The sequence below is a fragment of the Patagioenas fasciata genome, chromosome 2 (genome assembly GCF_037038585.1).
Source record: "Patagioenas fasciata isolate bPatFas1 chromosome 2, bPatFas1.hap1, whole genome shotgun sequence".
Classification (NCBI taxonomy): Eukaryota; Metazoa; Chordata; class Aves; order Columbiformes; family Columbidae; genus Patagioenas; species Patagioenas fasciata.
The window spans coordinates 125927914-125944496 of record NC_092521.1 but is presented as its reverse complement, the minus strand read 5'-3'; the positions used below and the strand labels follow the sequence as shown (position 1 = coordinate 125944496).

The 16583-nt window shown below is 38.8% G+C and overlaps 1 protein-coding gene across 3 annotated transcripts in view; it reads right to left on the bottom strand.

Moving 5' to 3' along the window:
* GADL1 (glutamate decarboxylase like 1) overlaps positions 1 to 16583 on the bottom strand; it is a 78228-nt gene that overhangs the window by 11868 nt on the left and 49777 nt on the right. The gene's annotated exons all lie outside the window — the stretch shown is intronic.

The window sequence follows — 16583 nt, the reverse complement described above, 5'->3', positions numbered from 1 at the left end:
CAAACGGCATTTAAAAAGACCTAATTTCCAAAAATCTTCAGGTGGAAAATATAGATGAAAGCTTAAAGCTCTTTAAGAAGAGATTAGATGGCCAAAAGCTGCAATCCTTCAATCAAGAAAGATGGCTTTATCTAAAAGCCCATCCTGGTTTATTGGCAAAGCAAAGATAGCAAAGCAGTATTTAACAAGTTGAAAGGGGGCAACGGATCAGATAGGAATCAATACAAATGTGACACTGAGAAATTTATCAGAAGGAAAAGAAACCCTTGATGGACAGGACTAAGGAAGGAACAAACACTTTAGTCTGTACATTAGGGACAACTGAAGCCCAACCTATGGTTAATCATTAAAAATGCAGGCAAGGCAGAAGTGTTCAATAAGTTTTAAATTTCTGCACGGAGAGATTTCTACCACAAATCTGATGGACTTTCCAAGCCATCAGCAGCTATTGGGATGTTAAAGATCTACTGAGGGCAAATTTTTAGATCCACAAGCCTGGATGGCTTGTACCAAAGATTAAAAAAAGGCTCTCTAAATCTTTGGATAATTTTTTGAATCTTTGGAATTTCAGAAAACAAGCATCAGTATTGCAAGTGGTAAGGAGATGAACTTAGTAAAATAAGGATGCTTAAGCCAATATGAACATAAACGTAAAAAAAAAAAAAGGAAATGCTTGTTCTGATTTAATTTATAATTAACTAAAGCATAAGATTATATAGCTATTTTAAAATTGATAGTAACAGATTTAAGATTTAGTCATTTGTGCTCAGTTACATTTATATCTTTGCCGAACATCATTTTTTTGGTCAGTCTGCCTTCATTACTTTGCTGATATTACAAATTTTCTTGATGATTTATTTGCACTTAGAGCATTAATAAGAAAGCCTTACACAAGCCATTTAGATGACAAATAGCAGGAACAATTCACACAGAAACAGCACAAAAAATTAGGACCACACAAGAGGAATAAAGTAAAACTAAGCAAGATTTGAATAACTAGCATATCTCCACAGGTAGTAAGTAGGGCATCAATCAAATGTTACTGCTAGTGAGGTTTCACAAAGATCAGGATTAGCCTTGATACTAATCCCCATTGCTGGTTTTCAGGAAGTCAATAAATGATAGCTGAGACCATTTGCAAGTGAGAGACTCACAAAGGGAGAAAACAGAGGAAGGCAGACCTGAAGTGCTCAAACCCACCCACTGCAGCAATGGTTTTGTAATACAGCCAAAGGTAAGTTATACACATAGGAAAAAAAACACACACACACATCTCAGAATGGATGACTATCCTAGAAATAGCGACTCTGAAAAGACTATAGCAGTCAACAACAAAAAAAAGGGTAATGGGTACAAACTGGAATACAAAAGGTTCCACTTAAATTTGAGAAGAAACTTCTTCTCAGTGAGGGTGCCAGAGCACTGGAACAGGCTGCCCAGGGAGGTTGTGGAGTCTCCTACTCTGGAGGCATTCAAGACCCGCCTGGATGCCTTCCTGTGTAACTTCATCCAGGTGTTCCTGCTCCAGCAAGGGGATTGGACTGGATGATCTTTCGAGGTCCCTTCCAATCCCTAACATTCTGTGATTCTATGTGAAAACAAAATTCATACCAGCTTCCAGGTCATATACCAGAAATCAAGAATCCTTCCTGGCAAGAAACTAAGTTCTCTGCAATTCTTTTCACTCTACATCAGAGCCAAAAACACCTTTAAAAAGTTCTGTCAAGAAACAGACTGCGAAGTTTTGTAATTAGGTCATTTATGTGGATAAAAGCAGTCAGGGCTGCTCTTCAACGTAGCTCTCCAGATCCTGGGACCAACGGTTAATCTAGGATGTCAGTCTGTTTCCCATGGGCCAACGGGAAGGAAAAAAAAAAAAAGGCAAAAACCTCCACAAACCCACAAGATATCTTGACAATTTCTTTTGTTCTTGAAATAATTGTTCATAACCCCAAAAGAAGTTTTCATTTTACCACTCATCATCACAATATATGTATTTTACACAGCCTCATCAGCTCAAGCTACCAAAGAAATACAGTTAGAGAAAAAAAGTTAATAAGATCCATGATTTTATAAACAAGCACATAGGCATTAAGGAGGCAACATTATCTCCACATGCAGCAGTGGAAACTCAGGTGCTGGAAACAATACATCGTTCAGATCCAAACATACAGCAATGAAAAACTGGAGGGATGCTGATGACAGAAATGATTCAATGGTTAATGAAGACTTAAAGATGTGAATCTATTTAGTTTATAAATAAAGGAATGAGAGTTGACTTGATGATAGCTTACAAGTATGTGAAAAGGGGAAAATAGAGTAGAGAAGGGTATTTTAATGTGGAAAGGTATTTTTTCACCACTTTTTTTCCTCTCTTCTCAATCAATGTCCTTTCATACAGGATGGAAGCCATTGAAAGAAGGTGGCAAGGAAAATGGTAGTTTTACTGTTTCTTTATATTTTCTAGTCAAGAATAGATGCATTTCTAGAAGATGTGCTTATACAAAGTCATCAGGCTGCCCAGAGAAAAGTCCCCAAAATACAGAGGTGGCCAGGTAATTCCTTCCGTTATTTAGTTCTTTTTGATCATATGCTTCAGTTTTATGATGAGATGCAAATCAGCTGCCAACATGTGAAGTAGTGTATTCATTTATTTTTAAAATAAAGCTTGTTGAACAGTGGCTAATACATTCCCGTCTGGCAGCCACAACTGAGTTTACACGTACTTTCAAGTGAAAAAGGCAAAGCCAGCTGATGCCTTCCCACATATCTCTGGAGGGACTGCAGCTGGTTCATCTGCTGTGCACAAAAGAGGGAAAGGGGAGAGGAATTGCATCCCCTGTCCAGATGCATCTCCTCCAGCACACGTGGTCGAGCACAAACACTGCACTGGTCAAGGGCTGCTTCTGGTGCCAAAAAAAAATGCATCTTTTGGACTACCAGGAAAAAAAGTAAGGACACTTCTATGCATTACTGCTCTTCCACAAAATCTACATAAGCTGTCCAACATAAGCAGAACTATAAAGCCATAAATATTTCATTCGTACCTTAAACCAGCCACTAAATAATTAGTTCATAAAATATCTGTAACCGAAGTATGTTTGTCATTCTTTTCTATAAATGTTGCATATGCCCTAATGCCCATATTCTTTGCAACTTTGCATGACACAGGAGTTCCTCACCTATACCTGATATAACAAATACCCTGAAACAGTTCCCCAGATAGGGTTAACCAGTATTGAAATTGTCACCCATGTTTCAGACTACAGTAGAAGTTTACCTTTCCTGTGAGTTAAAACAAAACCTTATACTGTTAAGCAGCTTCTGCTTTCTGGCTAAAGCAGAAAGATACCTTCTTTTCCATCAAATGCATTGTAACTCATGCTGTAGTGGTCCATTATTTAAGGGTGAAACTCAGATTTTATTTTCCTTCTCTCCAATTCTCTATAAAATGACAAAAAAAATCACTGTCCTATTTATCTTGTAATCACTATTATTGCACTACAGCCAATTCATTGCTGTTATTTATTAAACATGCCAAAAACCAAGAGGATGATAGAAACCACTTGTTTTATTCAGAAACCACAGCAGGTATCAGCTTGCAGGGCAGAATGGTTGTAATACCACCAGAAAGATTTGTAGCTAGAGGAAACTTTATAGTGTAGTGTAGAAAGGGTTCGTTTAAAAGGCCACTACCAACAGATGCCACTAGCATTCATTATTCATTCATGAGATTGCCATTTAGCCCATCTGCAATTTCTGATACTGAAGTACCTTCATACAATATTTAAAGAATTCAGAGAAGCTCCTGTTACCACACCCTTGCAGATGGAGAGGTTGCACTTAAAAGGTGCTAGCCAAGAAGTGGTGGCTTCCATTTCACATTGCAGTTTTACTGCATGCAAAAGCAAGAAAAATCATGCACTAACAATCAAACAACTGCTGAAAATAGTTTTGTTTGGCCACATTCTTTGTTTTCACTCTCAATGAGATTCAGCCTGGGCAAAGGACCAATGGGAGGACCAGGCATTACTTTTATCCTACACATGTCCTTCAGCATTGAAATATCAAGTACTAGCAAGGTCAAGGAACACATATAACTATCACATATCAAACCAGTGGCTCAGCTGGGCAGTTGCCTCATCAAACCCTAGGGTACCCTAAAATGTTCACTACAAGCACTCACCTAAAAATCATCTGTTATTCCCTCATTTGCATTCCTCAGTCATCTACTGTATCCAGATCAAACTCCCGTTGTATATAATAACAGACGAAACTTCTTGATCCTCTGAATTGCATACCAAAATCCTCACAAGGTCGGGGAGCAACAGCTTGGGCAGCTGTAGGATGGGCACAAGGTGAAACAACAGCTCCTTGGGGAGCAGCCTTGCCCACCGTGGGATGAGGCTGAACCAGGGTGCACAGCTGCATCACTACATGGAACACTGAGGGCTCTGCATAAGCCAGCATGCTCTGCACCAACCCAGCTTGCTACAACGAGCCCAAGGGCCTCAATTCAGTCAGGCTTCCCACAGTTTCATCCCATGTTTTCTTTTTTTTCTGTCAATAGAATGTTGCAAAATTCAACCTTCCTTCCACCTCTTTCACAGACGAATAGAATTTATCCCCTGAGTAAGCCACAGAGTGCCAGGTCCACAAAACCCTTCTGTGACAGCCTTTTTCCTGAGACAAGACTATATCTCCTCCCCATTGACATACAATACCAGCTGTGCAGCCCCAGGTTGCAAGTTATTGAGTTCTCATCAACGAGGGCCCCACTACAATCCCTCAGAGAGCCTCCAGGGCTTCTCATATGAAAGGAGTAAATTCAGTGCTCATGTGCAGACCAGTTTCACAGATCCAGAGAACACGCTCAATGCCCCTGTGGGACCATTCTGCAGACACTCAGCACAGAGAGGAGATAGCCGTGAGTCGAGTGTGCTGGAGACACTCTGAAATGTTAATACTTCTGAATGACTGTTTTTCTCATTTCACAGAAAATTAGGAGGTGGATGGGGAAGAAAGAGGAGTTCGTTGCTCTCCTAAATGCCAGATAAAATAATTTAAGTCAGTGCATTAAAATACGATTACCATTTGTTACAAAAAGAAAAGATGATGGGGGGATGAGACAGCTTTTACTCAGGTAAAAACTGAACACAAAATGAAGCTTTCAGTGCCCTCAAGACTCCAGTACTTAGACATTCCTGGGATGCTTCAATTATTGAGTTCCCCTGTGATATATATTGGGTTTCATTTTGATCCACAGGCTATTAAACATGATCTATGACACTTTCAGAAAAGCTGTAGTTTGGAGTTCAGCCTGTAACTCAAACTTTTTTTTTTCCCATCGTTGGTTATTAATGTGCACATGGCACTGAGAGACCATAATGGAGGGGTACACAATTATGCAGGAGCACAGTACTGCTTTATAGGAACATAGTCAATAGGGTCAACTAAAACTAAATTAATTGTTGTGTGTCTTCAAACTCTGCTTTTTTATTAAAAGCAGTTCTCTTCACAGGCAGGCACAAAAGGCCATTTGAAATATTAGTCAATATGTTCTAACTCCAAAATGAAGCAAAGGAAAGGAAGAGTAATTAGTCCTATTTAAGCAGAGGAACATACATGTTGTTCGGGCAAACAAGTACTATGTATTCAGGAATCAGGATGCACTAACTAAAACCAACAAAATACAATAAGAGTATAGCAATTTGCCATACCTCAGAAAGGAAAAAATAAGACTGTAAACAGGCTAAGAATGCAGACTCTATTTTTGTCAAAGAATAAACCATAGACTTAGAGGTCACAATTTATTAGAAAGTTTATCTTTGTGAGGAATAAGGTTGTGTTTGCTTTTGTAGGTCTGTCAGATTTTTGTTTTGTTGGTTTGTGGGTTTTTTTTGTTTTGGTTTGGTTTTTTTTTTTCTTTTTTGCTTTGGTTTTTTTGTTGCTTTTGTTTGTTTGTCTTCCTCCAAGAAGTAGCCAAATACTATTAAGACAGCAAAAACGTTGATCATTTTTTAAGATAAACTGGTACATGTAGACAATACAGGCTGGAGAAATGAGCTGACAAAAACCTCACAAAGTTCAAAGGTAAATGTCAAATCCTGCACCTGGGGAGGAACAACCCCCTGCACCAATAAATGCTGGAAGCCACCCAGCTGGAAAGCAGCTTGGCAGAAAAGGACATAGGGGTCCTGGTGGACACCAAGTTGAACAGGAACCAGCAATTTGTCCTTGCCACAAAGAAGGCTAGTGTAGCTTGGCCTGCCTTAGGCAAAGCACTGCCAGCAGGTTGAGGAAGGTGATCCTTCCCCTCTGCTCAGCACTGGTGAGGCCACACCTGGACCACTATGTCCAGTTCTGGGCTCCCTGATACAAGAGAGTCATGGACGTACTGGAGAGAGTCCAACAAAGGGCCACAAAGATGGTTAAGGAACTGGACAATGTTTCCTATAAGGAAAAGCTGAGAGAGCTGGGACTGTTCAGCCTAAAGAAGAGAAAGTTTGGGGCAGAGATGTGATCAATGCATTTTTATACCTAAAGGGAAAGTGCAAAAAGGATGGAGCCAGGCACTTTTCAATGGTGCCCAGTGGCAGGACCAAAGCCAATGGGCACCAGCTGAAACACAGGAGCTTCCCTCTGAACATCAGGGTGAGGAAGGTTGTGGAGCCTCTATCCTTGGAGTTATTCAAACACTACTTGGAATGGAAATGGGCAACCAGCTCTAGATTGAGCCAGCTTGAGGAGAGGGCTTGGACAAGATAACCTCCAGAAGTCCCTTCCAGCCTCAACTGTTCTGTAATTATGTTAACAAGTTTTTCTAAGAATCTATTTACTTTAGTAATACTATGCCTTATTCCATTCTATGTCTTTTCAAGAATAATTTTCTTTTCTTCCCAATATATAAATATATAATCATATACATTTATGGTGTATACAGTGTATGCATAAATGTTTACATCCAAAAAGTGCATGTGAACAATTCTGGAAACTTTCACAGTACTGCATTACAAAATACACAATTTTTCATTTCTACAGCAGTAATGAACAAAAATACAATACTGTTTTGTGTGGCAATGTGACTTCAAGTGTAAAGTGCTTGTTTTTATTACACTATTTAGAAATGACGAGAGGTACAAATAAGGATGATGTGTTTAAGTACTCCTAATGCAAAGACAAGATGACAGAAACTCTTACATCCATGTCTTTTTTTCCTTATTTTCTTTATCTGTAAAATATCAATAATTATTCATTAATTGACCTGCCTTTCAAATATATAACAAGGGTTAACTAATGGGACAGATTCAGTGTAAATTCCCTTTGACTTTATATATTATGAAAATAGTTTAATGCTTGCCTTTAAAAAATGTAATAGAGTTGATTTAGTTTTCAGGTTAGCTAGTTTTGCCTATTAGCATAAGGACAGGCTAATAATAAGACAAAATGTTGTTACTCTTTGCTCCTGTGTTCACAGCAATGATAATTATTTTTCTTTTCTACCTTGGTCATTCATAGTAGGATATACCATTCCAATGCTTCAGTTTTACCACAGTATAACCCTTTAAACAAGATGACCATTGTCTCCAAATAAGGAGCACTTAGATGTCTTACCTTTTCAAGTCTAACCAAACACAGAGAGAATGAATTTCTGATGTATGTCACCAACTGCTTACTTAATTTATATGGACTGTGCCAATTCCACTTAACCTCCCCAAAAATTCACTTTTCTGGAAATGAAACAGAGTTTAGTTTTACTCTTTTGATCCTTCTAGAACCTGTGAGACTCCCTAGCAATGAATGCAAAATGTTCACTACTCTGGGTAACACCCTGTATCTGTTTGAAAGCCATACAAATTAAATAATACTGTCTTTGTTCACAGAGAAATAGCAAGATGTGCTTATATAGCACTTAAGCGCCCTTCAGTCAATTGAATCTGTGGCAATAAAAAAGAGAATGCAGTTCTGCTGTATCCCCACAGCCTTTGTTTCTGTGATCTTTCACTTAGAAAATAAGGCTTTTTAGATGCTTCCCATATGTAAACAGAAAGATTTTAAGTGTGTGAAGCTTTTAACAATGCAAAGGTTCAAAATCTGCGTGTTTGTGTTCTATTTCTGAACTGAAACTGGGTCTCTTTAGTTTGGAGGAGACTGAGAGGTGACTTTATTAATGTTTACAAATATATAAAGGGTGAGTGTCACGAGGATGAAGACAGGCTCTTCCCGGTGACAACCAACAGTAGGATAAGGGGTAATGGGTTCAAACTGGAACACAGGAGGCTCCACTTAAATTTGAGAAGAAACTTCTTCTCAGTGAGGGTGACAGAGCACTGGAACAGGCTGCCCAGGGGCATTGTGGAGTCTCCTTCTCTGGAGACATTCAAAACCTGCCTGGACACCTTCCTGTGTAGCCTCATCCAGGTGTTCCTGCTCCAGCAGGGGGATTGGACTAGATGATCTTTTGAGGTCCCTTCCAATCCCTAACAACTGTAATTCTGTGAAAGCTAGAATGACCCTCAGGCAGTATGCAAAATTTTCAAGACACTGGACAAGTGGAACCTGTGCTTCCCCTATGAGAAGGTAATACATCTACAAAAAAAAAAATACTTCACTATTGTAGGTGATTCACTTGGGTCCTGAGAGAACAGTCATGTGTACTAACTAGTCCTAGTGAGATAGTTTTTAACGTGAATTAAGTACTGTACTTACATGTAGCCATACAGGTCCTAGTACCTGAGCTAGCTAATGTACCTTCCCAGAGCATCACATTCGGTGATGAAAATACCTCTTGCACTGATCTCCCTAGAAGGTTTGAGTCCCTTACTTTGAACCTGTCTCATGATTTTATTTCCTCACAATATTTCTTTCCACTTTGTCTATTCCCCCAGATTCATTTCATGCCATTATGTGTATTACCACATGGAGAATGATTGGACCCTCCATTATCCTTAAAAGGACTTCAAGCAAGAAACAACTAGCGTGAAACCTATTTCACCTCTGGAGACCTGAGCAATCTTGCTCTGCAGGTGGCTCAGGAAAAACAAAATCCTTGTTCAGCCTGAATGCACCATACAGAGCTGTAGTAGACTCCCTCCCCACAGCTTTGATTGTTTCTGTAGGCTGAGCACTGGGGATCAATAGACCTCAGTCCCCAGTGGGTCTTGAATGTGCACAGCTCAAAGTTAAGTCTCTGATAAAAGTTGCCCTGCACTCTCATTTCATAAAGCACACAGCAGCAAAGCCATTTGGGTTTCTTCTCTTTATTCCAAGAATTGAGGGGTAGATTTATCAGCTATTTAACACTGCTCTTACAAGAGAGATGTTTTGCTGCCAGATGTTCTATTATTGCTGGGTGGGATGTAAATCTTGCCAGTTCTAGATATCACCTGATATTAAAAATCTAGGAAGCGACTGAGAGGTAGAGTAGAAATAGTCAGCTATACTAAGGGCAGAACTTAGATGGTGAAAATTAAGTGGAAAGTGTTGATTCTTGCCAATGTACCTCAACTGAAAGAGTATCACTGTCCTAAAAAAGTAAAGATTTCTGCATGAAGAGGACTACTTTTAACTGGAGCCCAACTGGTACTAGCATCCTGAACCACAAGTCTGGAAGAAGGGCCAAGCAAAAAGCTAGAACATAACTCTCTACAACTGACATATCAATAATTACTAGAATATCACTTGGGACTATTATAGAAAGCATGAGCTGCAAACAGTTCACATCTTCGCCTTGTCTTATTGTATCTACTGTAGGTTACAATACAGTCATACAAATATAGCCCCTTTCTATTCCCATGTACACATGTGATATGCCAGTCATCCCATGAAAGGGCAAGCGTGAGATCAGGTCAGTCTCAAACCATTATATATGGCTGAAAATTAAGCAGGTGTACACCCCCACCAATGCAGAATATATGCTGAATTGTTGCTAGCACCTGGATCTAATGCTAAGGTGAGATGGATACTGTCAATGTAAAATGCATTGATCCCTACCTCTCCTCTGAGTTTGGTCCCTTAGTCTAGCACTACTACTTCAGTAGTCATGCAAGAATAAATATAACAGAGAACAAAGACATAAATTCTGCATATTGGCACATAATTGGAATTTATGTGCCAATATGCAGTCAGAAACCAAAGTATCCTATTTTGAATTAACTTTTTCTTAAAAGGCATGTTATTTTTGTGTTCTTACAATTCAAATCCTACAGAGAAGACACTTAACGTCATGCTAAATATCTTTTTTAATTAACAGCTACACTTTTGTACTGATGAGTTACATAAAACTGAAGAAGAACATATATTAAAAGGGAAAGTGTGCAAATCCTTCATTAACAAGGTACTGTAACACTACTATAATTTTCCTCTGCTGTTATATTCACACTGTACTGTTCCTTCTCATTTATCAGAGCTAAGATCTCTCTGCTTAACAATAACAATCATTTCGATGCAGCTAAACTACAAAGACTTTATTCATCTGCTGGTTTGTATCATGTATTATTAGCTGAAAAATAAGATATGTTGTTACTTTAACAAGCGAGTGCTTATTTTACTATTAAATTTCTGAGCACGATCCTCTGCTGAGGAATGGTCACACTACAACATAAACCCTCATTATTATTTTATTACTCATTTTGTGGTTTCAGGGCCTGTTGTGCCTCTCTCCCCTAAGGTCCTTGCCTGCAGCCCTGCCTCACTGGGTCTCCTACTCTCACTTCCCCCAGAATGCTACAGTTTTGACACTCTTGAGCACAATTCTGAGAATTCAGCTGAGCCCATTGACCCATTGATTTTGCAGCTCTTCCACCTAGGAGCCCATAAAATAGAGGCCTAAAACAGTACATAGCATGCTCAGAATCTACTGTTGGGTTCTTCTTACTTCTGTTTATGAACTAAAGCAGCCGAGCTGGGGTCCATATAATGAAGACAAACAAGTCTTTCAAAAGGGTGGTTCTGACTTCATGTTGGCTAAGTCATGATCTGGGCGTTTCCCTTCTTCTCTGTGTTAAAGATGGAGGAAAACTGTGCCAACTACTCAAGTAGCTTCCTTGATTAACTGCCTCAAGTTATATAGGATGAATCTGAAGCTTTTGTTGACCCTGAAGATTTCTGTGACAAACAAAATTTCTACAGACAACCCTTTTGGTGGTCCCCATCTGATTCCCTGAAATGACAGTTCATCCCTCTACAGGGTCTGTCTTTATGACCTGCCTAAGCAATCTCTTCTACTTGCAGACTTCTGTTTCTTGAAGTCCCCAACAGATTTGTAGGCTGCTTTAAGAGAAAGCAAAAAGGTTAAGGGATGGCATCATCTCAACAATTCTCACATGTTGAGGAAAAAACAAACAAACAAACACCAAACAACAAAAACACACACGGAACTCGACAAACTCTTTTTGTTCTTTTCCAAATGAATTTCTACAAGATTACATTATTTCAGTGCTACAAGAAAGCACAGAGGACCAGAAACAACTAGATTAACATACAGTTTTCACGAATTACTGATGAACAGCTCTAGATGCCAGTCACAATGATTTAGCCAATGTAATTCCCATATACTTCTGTGTAAATCTTACCATTGATTTTCCTGTCATTTGATGTGGCCCTCCACAGAAACTTGTGTCAAACAGAGCTTAATGCCAGAGCCAGTAGGCTACTTGTTACCGTAAAAATTTGTCATGTAAGCAAAGTTCATGGAAGGATGTCTCTACCATTACTCTTCAAACACACATATAAAAATATTGTTTAACTGTTTTCTTGTTCAAGTGTAAGAAAATCTCAAAGTATGTTACACAAGGATGCCAGGCATTCAAGTAACAACATATTGCTCAAAAATCCCAAATGGAAGTACACTTGCAGTGACATGTTGGGGACCTTTCTTGTTCATAAACCTGTTGTGGTTATAATCCATGTAATTTTTCTCTCATTATTCCAAAATACGGAGGGCAAACTGGAGGTCTTGTCTTCTCTTCCCATTCAAATCTAGTACCATAGTCAATAGGTATTTTGAATACATAAAGAATACTGAATCGTGTCCTTGATTAGAGTTTGATTTATACCACAAAGACCACAAAATTCAGAGGTTGCCAAGGCAACACCACTTCAACCTCCTTACATTTCTACTTTGATATGAAACCTCTCATTATATAAATGTCTCACAACACCAGTCAGCATGACAGGCTATTTTACAAATATGCCTTCAGATAGCAGACAGCTATATTCTTCCCTTAAGTGGATGGGAAAGGCAGGAATAAGGTTACATTTTACTAAGGGCGGGAGGTGCAAAAATAAAATTCCAAGATCTATAGGCTTTAGTATTAAATTATATTCTGAGCCTTCTAATACAGCAAATAAATTTTGTATTTGGCCAAAAATCCAGACAAGGGCAAGAAGCAAACAAAACAACACCAACAAAAAGAATGACCCAACCCTACCACACAAGTAGAGCCTGAGACTAAGATGCTAGAATTTTAAGTAGTTGAAGCTAACAGCCCTGTACAAAAGCTTTACTGAACTATTGGAAATCTGATACTCCAGCATATGTTGATTAGAGCTACAGACCAGGAAATACTTTATAAAGTATAAAAGAGCTACAAACTTTTTAAATCCAAATTTTGAGGTCTGAAGTGGTACTTAGCAATATACCACTAACTTTCTTTACTGCACAGCGTTCAACACACAGTAGTCTACCTACAGTTATGCTCCAGAGCCTTCGACAAAGACAGACTCCCACAAGAGGAAGGCTCTGTTAAAGATGGTTACTTCTTAGTCCTGTAGACCACACTGAATTTGAGCAGACTACAGGCTGATCCAGAATGCACATGGCATGACTAGCTGGCTGAGCAACAGGACAGCAATAGTTCCAGATGAATCCCTCCAAACCTTTCTTGTGCCCTCTGTGCTGCCAGGAGGCTTTCCCAGAGACAGTACTACTAACAAGCAGCTAATTCTGCATCATCTGGAGACACTTCAGCAGAAGCTGAGAAAGCCACCTTTTCTAAAGAGAAGACTGTTACAAGTAAGAATATGCATAAATATTTTTGGTTACGAGAAAAACCAAACCAAACTCATGAAAAATGAAATGGTCTGGGTTTTAACTTTTTACTTTCTTCCCTCACTTCTATTTCGGGCTTGTCATTTCCAGTTAAACTTTTCTCACTGTGTCTCTGTGACACACTGACCATCCTCAGCAGTAAACAAAGTAAATCTTAAGGATGTCATAAGAGGAAGAGGAGCAAAAATACCACAAGGGGGCACAGACAGCACTAGCACAGCAGTTGTGAGGCTTGTTCCTTCTCTCTATCAATTATGTCAGTTCCATGTCAGAGACAACTGCCCCCAGTTTGCAATGACAAAATAAAGCCACTTAAAAATATTTCTAGTTGAATGTAACAAGTCCCCAATTACCACAGAGTGCTCATATGTATGGTTTCTGCAAGAAATCCCTCTTCACTTACTTGTGAAGAATGTCAGTGAAAAGCACCTTACATCACAAGTTCCTTTATGGGTTATGTCATCTGCTATGCACTCAGAGTACTACAAAATATTCAGGGCATGGACTATCATGTACCACCCAACAACATCCACAGCCCTGCTGTCCTTTATATAGAACTGGTTTCACTACACAGCCAAATCCTGCTGTAATCCCAAAAGATTAAAGTGCTGTAAAGACTGTGGATGTGCACAGAAGTCTCAGTTTCACTGGGTGACAGAGTAATGTGCCATTTATGCTGCTTCTTTACTACCCACCACCGTGTTATTTCTCATTCTTTAATGTGTTCAGGTGATGGCTCAAATGACTAGCTAGTGGCTGTCCCAAATCCTTCAGGCCACTCTTTCCTACCACATTTCTTTTGGGCATATTGGAGACTCTGAAGAGGGCAAATTTTACAATAAATTCCAAGGCCTCAGAATTTAAAACAAACAGCCAACCAAAAAAAAAAAAAAAAGAAAAAAAAGAAAAAAAAAGAAACAAAAGAAAAAGAAAAAAGAAAGAAAAGAAAAAAGAAAAAAAAGAAAAAAGAAAAAAGAAAAAAGAAAAAAGAAAAAAGAAAAAAGAAAAAAGAAAAAAGAAAAAAGAAAAAAGAAAAAAGAAAAAAGAAAAAAGAAAAAAGAAAAAAGAAAAAAGAAAAAAGAAAAAAGAAAAAAGAAAAAAAAAAGAAAAAAGGTTTCTGAGTGACACAGTTTATGTAGGACAGCTAGAAGACTGACATCAGAATCAGGTATCACACTGCAACCCAGTCAGCTCTGACACATTTCCATGGAAGTGGGCCATGGAAGCTGGAGAAGAGCCAGTACAACAGAAAACCTTCAGGGTTATTTTGCACAGGAGTATGCAAACTGTTCACGAAGCAGACGACTTGAGATCAGAGTTCTTATCAACTTTCTTTCACCAGCACTAAAAATTATATAACTAACCTTAGAAGACAGCATGTTATTCTGAACAATATTGCTGAACAAGCAGTTGAATAAAATCAATTACTTGCTCAAGGAATTATTAAGACATACATTTCCTTAATTGTTGTCCAATATGCAGGTCAACAAAATTGAAGATTGATTTCTGGATAAACAAAACAATTGTGATGTTAAAATGTTGTGTGAATTGTGAACTAAAGCTTTTAAATGCTCATTTTAGTGAAATTATGGGAATATTCAGGAAATACTTGCAGTCAAGAGACTGTACACATCCCCATCTGCCTGTTGATGGCATAATGCTACAATCTCTCCAGTCTTCTTCTTCTTATCACTTACAACTTGCTGATCAGGATGCATTCCTGCTTGCCCAGCTATATATTTGTACTGATTAATGCAATACTAATATAATGACTATGCTGTTTGCATCAGTAATGTTAGAATAAATTGACATTGGCTGGAAAAGTCAAGTCAGCCTTATTTTGTGTGACCCAGTGCTGTCATCTCATCTGTTTGCTGACATATATTGCACCCCAAACTAGACCGCAGAATCCAAAAAGCAAAGTAACCCCAGACCTGGGCCTGTAGAGAATCAGAGAGGAAATAACACATTGTAGTTGTGTAACAGCCTTGTTTCTGTAGTGCTCAAGAACTTCCCAGCAATGCCAAAAGCAACACAACTAGCACCTGCCACTTGTTTCCTCTCTCTATTCCTCAGGAGATAAATCTGTGCCATATAGTGTGGAGTTTTCTTCTGTTTTCTGGTGGGTTTTTTAGGGGTTTTACAGGGAGGAGGGGAAAAAATACATTTTGGGATTTTGATTTCCTTAGTGCTTCATCAGAGGAAGCATAAGAATAAAGAAAATGTCACCTTGCCCACAAAAAGAGTGTTTGAGATCTGCAACAGTGCTCAGTTCTTGGGAGAAACTGCACACAAGCTCCTTTTCCTCCAAGTCCTCTCCCACAAAACCCTGGCTAGGAAATCTGCATTTCCAGAGTCAGTCTATCTGCATCAGTACATCAAATAATGCCAGGCATCTGTTCCCCACCCTGACTGGAAGCACCATAGAGCAGCAGAGCAAAGAACTACTAAGTTAAACTCAAAAAGCCACTCACAAAAATATACATGCTCAAAGCCATTCATTGTGCTTCATCCCTTCCCTCCTCAGTCCCCTCCCTCTAGATACATAAATCAAAAGGTAGCAGCTGCAACATTATTTCTTCTATGCCTTCCCATTTTTCCTTTCCAAATCCTCAGTCCTCCACACCAGCTGTTATACAGCTGTGTGTATGTGCTTATCTATGCATACACATATATTTAGGCCTTCCACTCTAACAAGAGGAAGGGAAGCCCCATATGAAAGGATCATAACCCATCCACGCTTTGTGAAAGCGTGGTAAATACAAAGTCCTTGTAACCACACTACAGCTATACATGGCTTTGCACTGAAAAAGTTCAATATACTTTCCAACACAATGAAGACAGGGTTAAGGAAGAGCTCACCCCTAAAGACACCAGCATCCAGCATAAATTGAAAGCAATTCCTGTTTAAGGAAAGCTGCTGGGAGGACAGCAGATGTTACAGGGAGTATGCATGTATATATAGTATGTATAGCGTGTACATATAGAATGTATTCCATGTGCAAGCATGTATATGGTATACACATCTATGTTGTAGTTTAAATTTCTAGTAAAAAATTCTAGGAAAAAATAAATGCAGAACACCAAAGCAGCTACAGAGAGCAGGAAAACAATGAATTAAATTCAAGTCCTCACAGAAAAGCTTATTCAGTAAAACATAATACCACAGTGTCTAGTTGCTTCTTAATTAAGTCTTAACTACCGATCCCCCATTAGTAACCTCAAAATGTTACTGCTGTTTTTTTTTCACGATCATGATTTTCTACCAGAATGGCAGAGAATTACCAAAACACTCACCAATGAGGTTTTTCCTATTGTATTCCCATTGTCATTTACGGGTTGTTTAACATCAGAAATATATTCTTAAGCACTTCCTCACTTGAATTATCATAGATTATCATAGACAATGCAAAACAAGTTCCAAGGACAGCATTTAAGTGTCTGGAACACATAATGAACAATCTATGCCTAGATGAGAAATGCAGGCAATGTTCCTCCTCTCTCAGTTCTGCCAGCTGCTAACAGCTTTGAT